This window comes from Nuphar pumila, chromosome 5, assembly GCF_984573655.1.
Source record: "Nuphar pumila chromosome 5, dmNupPumi1.hap1.1, whole genome shotgun sequence".
Lineage (NCBI taxonomy): Eukaryota > Viridiplantae > Streptophyta > Magnoliopsida > Nymphaeales > Nymphaeaceae > Nuphar > Nuphar pumila.
In genome coordinates this window covers 10,259,089-10,273,287 of record NC_143253.1, presented here as the reverse complement: position 1 = coordinate 10,273,287, position 14,199 = coordinate 10,259,089, and positions in this window count along the sequence as shown.

Below are 14,199 nucleotides of genomic sequence, written 5' to 3'. Positions count from 1 at the left end.
GGGCTGAGAAACGGGACGAGCAGTGCTGTTCGTGGTTTTAACCTCGTGTGCAGCGCATATAGTTTAATAAATTAATAAATGCGCACAATAGGTTTGGCTTGCACAATAGGTTTAGAGTTCAAAATCTGTTGCTTCCAAAGGTGAAATAATGTGACTCTTTTTCAGTAAATGAGTCAGCTTGAAACCCGAACGGATCTAGAGTTCAAGTTCTTTTACTTCCAGCTTTGAGACTTGTGCACTTTTTCTGTAAATGAGTTTAGCTTGAGCTTAGCTCAATACGTGTAGAGTTTAAATTCTGTTACTTCCAGCTTTAAAAGAATATATCTGCTCTGTAACGAGCCAATTTCTACTTGGTTTGTTTAGCCCCAGGCACAAGAAAACTCGGCTCAACTTCCCCACAAAAACAAACTGAGCTTGAACAACATCTCATGTTTGATTCATTGGCCCTCCTGTTTACCAGCCCCTAACTATCTCACCCTCATTCAGCATGATATATATATGTATGTATATCTTACAAAATCTATCCACTGTTGTATGATTCTTCGCAAGATTGAGCCAAAAGATAGCTGATAAAAATCTAAAAGCAAAAAGTGGCTTTTGGAACCATAAGTATAGTGCAAAAAATGAGCGCCTTTGTGAATAATATGTTAGCTACTTCATTGCCTTGTTGCTGCCTTATAAAAGGAACTTTTATCATAGAGAAGCCAAAAGCATGTCTCTCTTATTGTAGGCGACAAGAACTGCGTTGTTATGTTCCTTTGTTGCTGGTCTACTTCTTTCTTTCCTCATAATGATTTTTATTCCAAATTGTATTGATTTCACTTCTTCGAGATGCGGGGTGTCTACCAAAAGCATGATTTTAGGCAAATTATTTCAATTAATAAACCTAATTATTTTGTCATGATGATTTGTGCGGTACAAGCATTTGTTTTCTATTTTTTATAACTTGTTTTAAACTTTGAACATTAATTAAATTATCTGTTTTTCACTAAACACATGAAGGCCATAAATCAATACAATGTTATACAAATCATAAAAAGGTTTACTAGATAGCATGGCAGTATGGACTATCGATGGTATAAACGTTAAAAAACTGTATATTTTGTGTCTTTGGGAACCATATTGTCAGTCAAATGCTTCCATTGAACATTTTGTGGATCTTGAACCTGCATAGTCTGTTTAGTGAAGAACATGTATTAGATTAAGCAAGATTTGATGTGTATCTTCGGAACCATATTGTCAGTCTCACTGATTTTCCAAATGCTTCCATTGAACATTTTGTGGATCTGAACCTGCACAGTCTGTTTAGTGAAGAACATGTATTAAGCAAGTTTTGATGTGTACACATGTTTTAAAGGTATCTAAAAGAGAGACTACCCATATCAAAGCTTAATAATGGACAACTGTCACAAGTTCAAACTTCACCTTTAAAATTTACCTTGCGCCAGCACAAGGGTCGCCGCGACCTCGTTCAGCCTCTCAGTAACGAAAGATTTTCTTTGACACAAGCAGAATGTAAAGAACCCAACACTTATATTATTCACACATATAATACGACTCTCTCAGGTCTGGCTTGCATGCCCAGACGTCACATCTTTATAGTTTACAAGAGACATGCCTTCAAGCATCCCGTCATTTGGGTCGCACCCCTTGACGAATGCAGGCGCCTCTTCGCCCAATGCCATCAACCGTCACTTGGGTCGCACCCCTTGGCGAATGCGGGCGCCTCCTCGCCACACGCTATCAACCATCCGAATGACGTGCCTCATTCCGTGCATGCCTCCACACATGCCGCGCACGCTGCTGCGTATGCCGCGCGCTATGCATGCCGCACATGGTTTATTGAGGTCTAACAAGCCTTCCCCACTAGATGAATCCAACATCCTCGTCGGGTTGATTTTTTTTAAGTAGGCTTGGATCAAATCCGCAAACTGTCATAAAGTAGTGTCCTTCTCCCACGTTGCTTCCTCTATAGGGAGCCATTTCCATTTGACTAGGAAGTAAGCCCTCTGGTTCTTCTTGCTTTGGCCCTCCAACCTTCGGTCCATGATAAACTCAGCTTGCTTTTGAAATTGTGTTCGTATATTTGGTGGAGCACGTTGTGGCACCATCCGCGAGGGTTCCTTCGAGTCTTCATGGTACTCCTTAAGAAAACTAACATTGAACACTGGATGTACCTTAATCCTTTCTGGAAGTTCTAGCCTGTAAGTCGAGTGGCCAATCTGCTTGGTTACCTTGAAAGGCCCATCAACCGAGGAATGAGTCCTTTGTGCGCCGTCTTCTTTAGGATCTTTTTCCAAATCTGAGGAGTGAGTTTCAGCCATACTCTTTCCCCAACTTGGAATTCAAGTGGTCGACGCCTCTCGTCTGCCCACTTTTTCATCTGCCTCTTAGCTCTTTCCAAGCAATCTTGCGCATCTTCTATCCTCTCATGCCGCGTTCTTACGAATCGGTATGCCGCATGACAACGACACTGATCCTTCTGCCTCACTACCTCATGAGGAGTGAAGGGTTGTTGCCCCGTTGCCAACTCAAAGGGACTCTGACCCGTCGTCGAGGTCTGTTGTAGATTATAGCATAAATAAGCAATGTCCAGCAAATCCACCCAATTTTGTTGGTTGGCCAACACGTAATGCCTGAGATATTCCTCCAACAGAGCATTAATACGTTTTGTTTGACTATCTGTTTGTGGATGATTGCTTGTCGAGAAGTTGAGCGTAAAGCTCATCATCTCAAACAAGGTAGTCCAAAACTTCCCTGTGAATTGTACGTCACGATCACTCACAATGTTCAACGGCAATCCCCAATACTTCATAATATGTTTCAGAAACAATTGTGCAGTAATCTTCGTTGTGCATTCCTTTGGAGCAGGAATGAATGTTGCGTACTTTGAAAACCTGTCCACTATGACCATAATCGATGTAAACCCTTCCACCTTGGGCAATCCAGAGATGAAATCCATTGATATGCTCTCCCATGGTCTGGTCGGCGTTGGTAGGGGCTCCAGCAATCCAGCAACCTTTTTCCTCTCCGTCTTGTCTTGCTAGCATACAAGACAAGTCCTGACATATAAGTCAATGTCTTCTTCCATCATCGACCAGTAATAACTGGATGATAGGAGAGCCATCATGCGCTCCTGTCTGAGATGCCCCACCCATGGGGTGTCATGTGTCTCCTTTAGTAGCAACTTACGCAAGCCGCCACCGTTAGGCACATAGGGTCGTCTTCCTTTAGCATAGAGAACACCATCCTCTATCCAAAACCGCCTTATCACACCCTCTTTCACTTGCTTCAACAAGCGGATAGTGATTGGATCCTTTTGAGTTTCTTCCTTCAAACTCTGCAAGATAACTCCAGATACTTGCGTGATTGAAGTGACAACCACCTCAGGTTCCTCCTTGCGGCTTAAGGCATCAACAACTAAATTTTTCTTCCCTGGCTTATACTGCAACTCAAAGTCGAACTCTGCCAAGAAGTCTTACCATCTAGCCTATTTAGGCGTTAACTTATTTTGAGTCGTAAAGCAACTTGTCGCAACATTGTTTGTCCAAACTATGAACTTGGAGCCCAATAAGTAGTGCCTCCATGTTCGTAGGCAATGTACCACCGCCGTTATCTCTTTCTAATGAACAAAATACCTCCTCTCTGCATCATTGAGTTTCCTACTTTCAAAGGCAATTGGGTGTCCCTCCTGGACCAACACCCCTCCTATTGCAAAGTCTGATGCATCGGTGTGGACTTCAAAAGCCTTTCCAAAATTCGGCAACCGAAGAATGGGTTCTGACGTTACCACCCTCTTCAACTTAGTGAATGCCTCCTGGCATTCAGCAGACCAATCCTAGGTCTTTTCTTTTCTGAGCAACTCAGTAAGTGCCACCGTCTTCTTAGAGTAACTCTTCATGAACTTACGATAATAGTTCATAAGGCCAAGGAAAGACCGTAGTTCCAAGACCTTCTTTGGTTCTGGTCAGTCCGTAATGGCCTGAATCTTTCGTGGATCCATCTTTACTATGCCTTCTCCGATAATGTTCCCAAGGAAGTGAATTTCCTTCCTTACAAACTCACATTTCTCCCGCTTGAGATAGAGTTCATTCTCCCGCAGTTTGGTCAGAACCATTTTCAAGTGCTTCTTATGCTCCTCAAGAGACTGGCTATAAACCACAATGTCATCAAGATACACTACTACGAATACATCGAGGTACTTTCGAAAGACATTGTTCATTAGAGTGCAAAAAGTTGCAAGAGCATTTGTCAGCCCAAAAGACATTACAAGGAACTCAAAGGACCCATACCGAGTCACACAGGTGGTATTTGGTTCATCACCCTTGGCTATCCTGACTTGATAATATCCCGACCGCAGGTCCATCTTTGGGAAGTATCGTGCCTTTCCCAAGCGATCAAACAGATCTTCAACGTTAGTCATCGGATACTTGTTTTTTATGGTTACCTTATTGAGAGCACGATAATCTACGCACATTCGAAGGGATCCATCTTGCTTTTTCTGGAATAGCACAAGCGCCCCATACGGTGCCTTGCTTGGCCTTAGAAATTCAGAATCTAGCAACTGATCAAATTGTCGCCGCAACTCAGCCAGATGTGGAGGAGGCATCTTGTAAGGCATCTAGGCTGGTGGAAGTGCCCCCAAAATCAGATCAATCGGGTGGTCAATATCCCGCTTTTGTGGAAGCTTCTTTGACAACTCATCTGGCATCACATCCGTATAGTCCCGCAAAATGTCAACCACCTCTTCTGATTGTTTCACACAATCTGATCCACCCTCTTCTATCAACATTGCAACATAGGTAGGAAGCCCTTTTCGGACTCCATCCCTAAGTTGTAGAGCCGACACCAAGCCCACAACTGGATTTTTTTCCAAGCCCCAAACGAGACAAGGCATCCACGTCCCTGTGATGAGGATGCTTTTTAGATGCGGCATGACGATGATCGCATTCCTTGCCAAAAATTTCATTCCCAATATAACTTGAAAGTCGTCAAGTTGTATTGCCATCAGACTGCAACCGCCAACCCATTCCCCAACTTGTAGTTGGACATGGGCAATGCCACTGATCTGCAATGCTTTGGTGTTAACTGCCTTCACTCGACTTTCGTCGTTGGACAACGGCAAGCCAAACGCCTTCACCTCTTCTGCAGAAATGAAGTTATGGGTCGCCCCAGTATCGACCATAGCCTTTACTGATTTTCCGTTAATCTTTACCTCCACATAGATTAACTCATTCTGCACCGTCTCCCTTTTCAACGTATTGAGAAGTTGGAGATGATTCACACGGACTTGCTTTGTGGGTCCTTCCTCACCCACCAAAACATTTAGTTTTTCCTTCTTTGGGCAGTTTCGAGCATAGTGAGGCCCTTCACAGATATAGCAGTCAGAAGCCTTCTTCCCGCTCTTATCCATCTTTTTGAAGCCGCCATCTTCTTTGGAATTCTTTTCAAACTTGCCCTTACCTTTGCCGTTTCCCTTGAACTTGCCATTGGCATCTTGGTCATTCGAACCAGATGATGCCACCTTGTAGTCGACAAGCGCATCAGCCACCGCTACTGCCGCCTGGAGATCTTTCACTCCCTGTTTCCTCAACTCAGTCTGAGCCCATCCCTGCAGCCCAGACATGAAGTTGAAGAGTTTATCCTCCTCAGACAGATTCTTGACATCAAGCATGAGCGAAGAGAATTGCTTGAGATATTTTCGAACAGAACCAACCTGTTTCAAGTTCCTCAAAGAGTTCCTTGCCACCCAAGCTGTATTGCTAGGTAGAAACTGTTCTTTGATTTTCCGAACAAGGTCCTCCCATGAGGCTATGGTTGGATGGCCTATTTCCCCAGACCGAGTACACCACCAAAGTTTGGCATCCTCAGTCAGGTGCATACCGGTGATAGCAACCTTCTCAGCATTTAGTGTTTTGATGCTCTTGAAGTAATGATACATGTTCCACAAGAAATTCTTCAACTCTTTGGTATTACGCACACCCGTGAATGCCTTAGGTTCTGACACCTTGATCTTTCTCATCTCAATGCCTGTCAAATTATTGAGTAGAGCCAATTTTAAAAGGCCTACTTCGTCCCTTATGGACTTGACATTATTCTGAATCATGGTGAGAAATGGAGTCTCCCTGTAAGACTTCTCGAATCTTTCTTTCCAAGACTTCATGCAGACATCAATTTCAGTCATTCGGGTCTCCAAAATTGTCAACCGAGTGCCCAATGCATACAGTCGTTCCTCAAAGATTCCTACCCTTTCCGCAGTCTTATTCGACATGGTAGGCAAATTTGGCTCTGAGTCCACTTGTCACAAGTTCAAACTTCACCTTTGAAACTTGCCTTGTGCTGGCACGAGGGTCGCCGCGACCTCGTTCAGCCTCTCAGCAATGGAAGACTTTCTTTGATACAAGCAGAATGTAAAGAACCCAACACTTGTATTATTCACACATATAATACAACTCTCTCAGGTCTGGCTTGCATGCCCAGACGTTACATGTTTATAGTTTACAAGAGACATGCCTTCAAGCATCTCGTCATTTGGGTCGCACCCCTTGGTGAATGCAAGCGCCTCCTCGCCCAATGCCATCAACTGTCACTTGGGTCGCACCCCTTGGCGAATGCAAGCGCCTCCTCGCCCAATGCCATCAACCGTCACTTGGGTCGCACCCCTTGGCGAACACAAGCGCCTCCTCGCCACACACCGTCAACCATCTGAATGTCGTGCATGCCGTCGCGCAAGTCGTGCATGCCTCTGCACATGTTGTGTGTTGCGCATGTCACGCACTGTGCACTGCGCATGCTGCCGCGCGCTGCGCATGTCGCGCATGCCACGCGTGCCGCACATGGTTTATTGAGGGTCTGACAACAACCTTCCTGGCTTAGGAAAGTAGTAGTTTGTCATCTGACATGGGACAACCATGGTTTGAAACTCATGGGGGGGGGCATCTCTTGCTACAAAGTAGAAACTGGGTGTGCTCCCGATGGGCAGAAAACAACTACAGATAAAAAAATTAGCACATTCCAGAACATGTTTTCTGCTACACAAACCATAACAAACACCTCTACATGGTCTGAATAACTAAAGAATAACTTGAGTTTATAGTAGAAAGTATTGTCCTCTAAAGGGTAACACACTGATCTAAATTTGTGTAGAAACTCATGGGGGGCATCTCTTGCTGCAAAGTAGAAACTGGGTGTGCTCCCGATGGGCAGAAAACAACTACAGATAAAAAATTTAGCACATTTCAGAGCATTTTTCCTGCTATACAAACCATGACAAACACCTCTACATGGTCTGAATAACTAAAGAATAACTTGAGTTTATAGTAGAAAGTATTGTCCTCGGAAGGGTAACATACTGATCTAAATTTATCCAATGGTTGATAAAAAGGGAGAAAGTGATCCGCTCATAACCATCTTCATATCCACCTCATTTAGCTGGATGGGAATATCAGATTATGTACTTGTGAAACTTAGTAGCAAGAGAACTGTAATTCTGAGGATGGATGAATGACTGGACAGGTAGAGTCCCATTATCTTTTGATAGAGTGTTCTTTAGGTCAAACCTCATCTGGCAATGAAAAGGATTTGAAGAGAGTTTTTGTAAACAAGGATGGAGGTGTCTGGTGATTATTTATTTGTTAAGTCTAGAAAGTTGCAAGATCATTTCGACCATTTTTGACAAGTCTTCACCCAAGTTAATCCCAAGAAGTGTGCATTTTGAGTCTCATCTGATCCAGCAAAAATCCGAGCAAGTAGACACCTCCAGCCTCCCAGAACTCTTTGTAAGCGGGTTGCAAGCGGCACCTGACCTATGTCAATTTATTGCAAATCATGCAGGAAGGGCTTATTCATTCACTCAGCAAGAAAGACACATGTTCATTGGGACCAGATTGCCAGAATGCATTCGATCAACGGAAGTTTTTTCTCACTTCTCCAATAGTCCTAGTTGTGTTAGTTCATAAATAAGCTCATGATCTTGTATACAATATCCACACTAGTTTTCCTTGAGGCTTTATTGGCTCAAGAAAAGAAAGAAAGAAAGATCAGTTGTTGGTGTTCATTCAGATGCTTCCTTTCACCCAGAGCATGTCATCTAGGAAAGGCAACACAAGATCCATCCATCATGGTTATGTACAGGTTAACTGCTTGCCATCCAAACAACAAAACCAAGTTTTACATAAACTAGGTTAAAAACCAAGTTTTTCAAATACGTCATCTAATTAAAGAACATGCGTTGCACACCGTGACAAAATTCTTATAGGGATTTTACAAATTTTTGTATTTCTAAAATTGAATCGCAGTGCAAGAATTAAAGTACCTGATACCAACATGGCAACCTAAGGAGATGCATTGCACCGAGATTTTACTTAGCTATAAACTTTTTTAAAATGTTTTTTCTCTTCTTTTTCATGCCACTTCCTATGCTTTCATGATCAACATGTTATTTCATTAACCAATTTTTTATAGAGATCATCTAAGCAAATCCATTACAGGGGGATTCTCTTCTTTCTTTCAACAGTAAGATAGATGAGGTACTAAAAGAATCTGAAAGAATTGGCTTGTATCTCCAACTCAGTGTTGGGTCCAGTCCTATCCCTCATTAAAGGTATGGGGAAGTGGAATAGCCGCCCACTACTTCACATTAATGCAGAAGAAGTTGAAGGGTCAGCCCTATCCCTTCATTAATGATGTGGGGAAGTGGAATAGCCACCCACTTCCCATTAATGCAGGAGGTTGAAGGGTCAAAACCCCTTCGGTTTCTGAAATGAGTCTAGAAGGCTCACATCTAGAAGGTTCACACCTAGAAGGCTCTATGTCATCTATAAATAGGGGTGTAGAGGTTGTGTGCTGGTGGGAGAAGAGCAGAGTGGTTGTGTGTAGCATGCAGAGAGAAAAGAAGTAAGAGAGAGAGAGAGTGGAGAGAAGAATAGGAAGGAAAAAGGTTCATCACCACACATTGATCCTCAGAGAGAGGTGTTGGTTGTGGAGTGAGTTTTGACTCGAGTTGTGCACTCGAGAGGTAATCTTGTATCTATCTCTTCCTGTGATTCTTTTGTTGTTATTATCTTTAGCTTTGGGCAAGCTATTGGACGTTGTACTCTCTACATTATACTCTTTACTCTTATTATAGTGGATTATTCTCTCTGTGCCCCGTAGATGTAGGTCGTGTTGACCGAACCACGTAAACCCTTGTGTTGTGATTTGATTGTGCCTTTATTAGATCCTATATTGCTTCCGCGTAAATTTTTGTTACCTCAATTTCTCATCAAGTGGTATCATAGCTAAGTTCGTAGAAAGTCATGTCTTCCAAGTCAGTTAGCTCTAAGTTTGAAGTGGAGAGGTTTGATGGCAAAGAAAACTTCTCTTTATGGCAAAAAAGGGTGAAGGCTCTACTTGCACAGTAAGGGTTGCACAAGGCGCTTGTCAGAAAGACGAATAAGCCAGAGACCATGATCGATGATGAATTGGATGATCTTGATTTGAGGGTCACTGGTGTGATTGAGTTGTGTCTATCAAATGAAGTCATGTGTAACGTGATGGAAGAGAAGACAACAGCGGGATTGTGGTTGCAGCTAGAAAGCTTCTATATGACCAAGAACTTGTCCAGCAAGTTATACCTCAAGAAACAACTTTATAGTCATTGTATGAATGAAGGTTCTCTCATTCTTGACCATCTTACTGTGTTTAATAAGATTATTACTGGTCTGTTTAGTCTGGATGTTAAACTTGAAGATGAGGATAAAGCTTTGTTGGTGCTAATCTCATTGTCACCATCCTATGAGCATTTTGTTACAACCATAACTTATGGAAAAGAAACATTAGATATGAAAGAGGTCACAGATACCCTCATTTCAAATGAAATTAGGAGAAGACCATCACCAAATGAGGATTCTAGTAAAGGATTGATGATGAATTCATCCAAAAGTAGGGGTCGGTCAAAGGACAGGAAAAATGACCGCAGATATAGGAGCAAGTCCAGGTCAAAGAAGGACATCACTTGTTACAATTGTGGAAAGAAAGGGCACTTCCAGAATCAGTGCAAAGAGCCAAAGACAAATCAAAAAAAGAGAAAGAGACAGAATCATCAAAAATCAAAGAAGATACCACAACCACAGTTGAAGGTGAGCTTGTGATTTTGTCTACTACTAATGATTCATGTATCTGTGTGTGCCAAGATACAAATTGGGTCATAGACACAGGAGTCTCGTACCATGCCACACCACGAAGAGAGTATTTCAGTATATACAAGATCGATAATTTTGGTGTTGTTTGAATGAGAAACACAGAAACGTCAAAAATTATAAGGATTGGAGATATTCATCTCCAGACCAGTCTTGGGTACATGTTGGTGCTCAAGGATGTCAGACATGTTCCAGACTTGAGGTTGAATTTGCTTTCAGTAGGAAAGCTTGATGAAGAGCGTAAAAGCAGTGTTTTTAGCCAAGGACAGTGGAAACTCAGCAGCGGGTCATTGGTTCATGCCAGAGGAAAGAGATGTACTCTTTACAAGATGCAAGCAAAGATATGCAAAGAATAGTTGAATACAGTTGATGACTCTTCTATTGATTTATGGCACAGTCGATTAGGCCACATGAGTGAGAAGGGCTTGCAGATTCTTGGTAAGGGGGGGGAACTTCCAGAGTTAAAAGGTACACATCTAAACCTGTGTGTTCATTGCTTAGCTGGTAAGCAACATAAAGTATCTTTTGTTAGAAATGCCTTCCATAAAAAATCTCACATTCTGGAGTGAGTTTATACTGATGTTTCTGGTCCTCTAAAAATAAAAACTGTTAATGGTTTTACTGATGTGAAAACTTTCAGTGGTGCACTTTATTTTTGTTACTTTTATGGATGACTTCTCCAGAAAGGTTTGGGCATACCCTCTAAAAACCAAGGATCAGGTTCTTGATGTATTCAAGCAATTTCATACTATGGTTGAGAGAAAAATAGGAAAACAACTGAAATGCATCAGGTCAGATAATGGTGGTGAGTACACAGGTTCATTCCATGAATATTGTAAAATTCACGAAATTCGCCATGAGTTGACAGTTTCAGGTACCCCACAACACAATGCAGTTGCAGAAAGGATGAACCGTATAATTGCAGAAAGAATCAGGTGTATGCTTGCATAGTCCAAGCTACCAAAGAAATTCTGGGGTGAGACTTTAAGAACAACAGTTGATGTGATCAACTTGTCTCCTGCTCATGCCTTAGCAAATGATGTTGCAGATAGGGTGTGGTCAGGAAAGGATGTGTCCTATAAGCACCTGAGGGTATTTGGATGCAGGGCATTTGCACATATCCCCAAGGAGGAGAGGTCCAAGCTTGATGATAAGGTGAGGCAATGCATTTTTCTATGATATAGTGATGTTGAATTCGGCTACAGGCTATGGGATCTAGAGAAACAAAAGGTATTCAGATCCAAAGGCGTGATATTCTTTGAAGATAATACACTTGAAGATATCAAGAAAAAGGTGTAAATTCAGACTTCTGCAGGTGGATCTATCCACTTAGATCGAGTTACTTCTCCAGTGGCATAAGTTGAAGAAAGAGCAGTGCAGGAAGATGATGCAGAGGCTGATGTTGATTTACCTGCATACCATGTTGAGCAGAAAAAAGTTGCAGAGCAACCTCCTCCAGAACTCCAGCTGAGAAGATCTTCCAGAGAGTCACAACCTTCCAGGAGGTATTCTTCACATGAGTATTGATGTTTACTGATGCAGGTGAACCAGAGAGTTACCAAGAAGCACAGGAGTGTGAGCAGAAAGAGCAATGGCTAATAGCTATGCATTATGAGATGGATGCATTGCATAAGAACTACACTTATGACTTGGTGGAACTACGAGAAGGCAGAAAGGCCTTGAAGAATAAGTGGATTTTCAGGTTGAAGACTCAAGAACAAAGTTCTCAACCAAAGTACAAAGCCAAATTGATTGTGAAAGGCTTTGGTCAAAAGCAAGGTATTGACTTTGAAGAGATTTTCTCTCATGTTGTTAAAATGTCTTCTATTCGTGTTGCTTTAGGTATTGCTGCTAGCCTGGACTTGGAGATTGAGCAGTTAGATATGAAGACTGCTTTCCTCCATGGTGATTTGGAGGAGGAGATATACATAGAGCAACCAAAAGGCTTCAAAGTCAAAGGTAAAGAAAATTTTGTATGCAGGTTGAAAAAGAGCTTGTATGGGCTGAAGCAAGCTCCAAGACAGTGGTACAAGAAATTTGATTCATTTATGGCTGAAAATGGATACAAAAGATCAGGTTCAGATCATTGTGTCTATATAAAATGGTTCAGTGAGAATTTTGTTATTCTCTTGTTATATGTTGATGATATGCTTATCCTTGGAAAATATATGTCTATAATTGACAGGCTCAAGAAGGAACTGAGTAAGACCTTTGCAATGAAGGACATGGGGGCAGCAAAGGAAATATTGGGCATGCAGATCTCTCGTGATAAAAAAACCAAAAAGATATGGTTATCACAGGAGAAGTATATCGAGAAGGTATTGAACAGGTTCAGTATGAACAATGCAAAGCCAGTTGGTTCTCCTTTTGCAGCTCACTTTAAGCTGAACTCAGAGCAAAGTCCATCAAATGACGAGGGGAAGGAGAAAATGAAGAAAATTCCTTATGCTTTAGTAGTCGGAAGCTTGATGTATGCGATGGTATGTACGAGATCAGATATCGCATATGCAGTAGGTGTTGCTAGCAGATTTCTTGCAAATCCAGGAAAAGAGCATTGGGCAGCAGTAAAGTGGATCTTTAGATATCTTAGAGGGAGCTCCAAAGTTTGTTTAAGCTTTGGGGGTGGACCACCTGTCTTAACAGGTTACACAGATACAGATATGGCTGGAGATATTGATACAAGGAAGTCCACATTAGGTTTTGTACTCACTTTTGCAGGGGGAGTTGTATCATGACAGTCAAAATTGCAAAGGTGTATTGCTTTGTCTACTACAGAGGCAGAGTACATTGCTCTTACAGAAGCTTGCAAAGAGATGCTATGGATGAAAAGATTCTTGAAGGAGTTGGGTTTAGAGCAAGACAAGTACTTGGTATACTACGACAGACAGAGTACCATTCATCTCGCCAAGAATCTAAGTTTTCACTCAAAGTCAAAGCATATAGATATCAGGTACCATTGGATCCGAGATGTGTTTGAGAAAATTTTACTTCATCTTGCAAAGATCTTCATAAATGATAATGGTGCAGATATGCTGACAAAGGCCTTATCGATGGAGAAACAAAATACATGTCGGCAGTTGGCCGACATGGACTCCAGTTGATTAGTTGAATTGGAGTATCCCCTTGGGCTGGAGGGGGAAATTGTTGGGTCCAGCCCTATCCCTCATTAATGGTGTAGGGAAGTGGAATATCCATTCACTGCTTTCCATTAATGCAAAAGAAGTTGAATGGCCAACCTTATCCATTCATTAATGATGTGGGGAAGTGGAATAGCCATCCACTTCCCATTAATGCAAGAAGTTGAAGGGTCAAAACCCCTTCGGTTTCTCGAATGAGTCTAGACGACTCACATCTATAAGGTTCACACCTAGAAGGCTCTATGCCATCTATAAATAGGGGTGCAGAGGCTATGTGCTGGTGGGAGAAGAGCATAGTGTTGTGAGCAGAGTGGCTGTGTGTAGCGTGTAGAGAGAAAAGAAGTAAGAAAGAGAGAGAGAGAGGAGAGAAGAAGAGGAAGGAAGAAGGTTCATCACTACGCATTGATCCTCTGAGAGAGGTGTTGGTTGTGGTGTGGGTTTTGACTCGGGTTGTGCACCCGAGAGGTAATCTTGTATTCATCTCTTCTTGGGATTTCTTTGTTGTTATTTTCTTTAGTTTTAGGCAAGCTATTGGACGTTGTACTCTCTACATTGTACTCTCTACTCTTATTATAGTGGATTATTCTCTCTGTGCCCCGTAGATGTAGGTCGTGTTGACCGAACCACGTAAACCCTTGTGTTGTAATTTGATTGTGCCTTTATTAGATCCTATATTGTTTTCGCATGAATTTTTGTTGCCCCAATTTCTCATTACTCAGAAGGCAACGTAGGAAGTTACCATCTTCTCATCATCATGAAACACATTGGTGTCCAACCAAGCATCTCCGTTCTCCAAAAAAATGGAAGTGCCTGCATCACAGTCAGGTTTTAGAGGTACAGCAAAGATAGAGCAGACATTCTGGCAAATAACCTGAGAGGGAGAC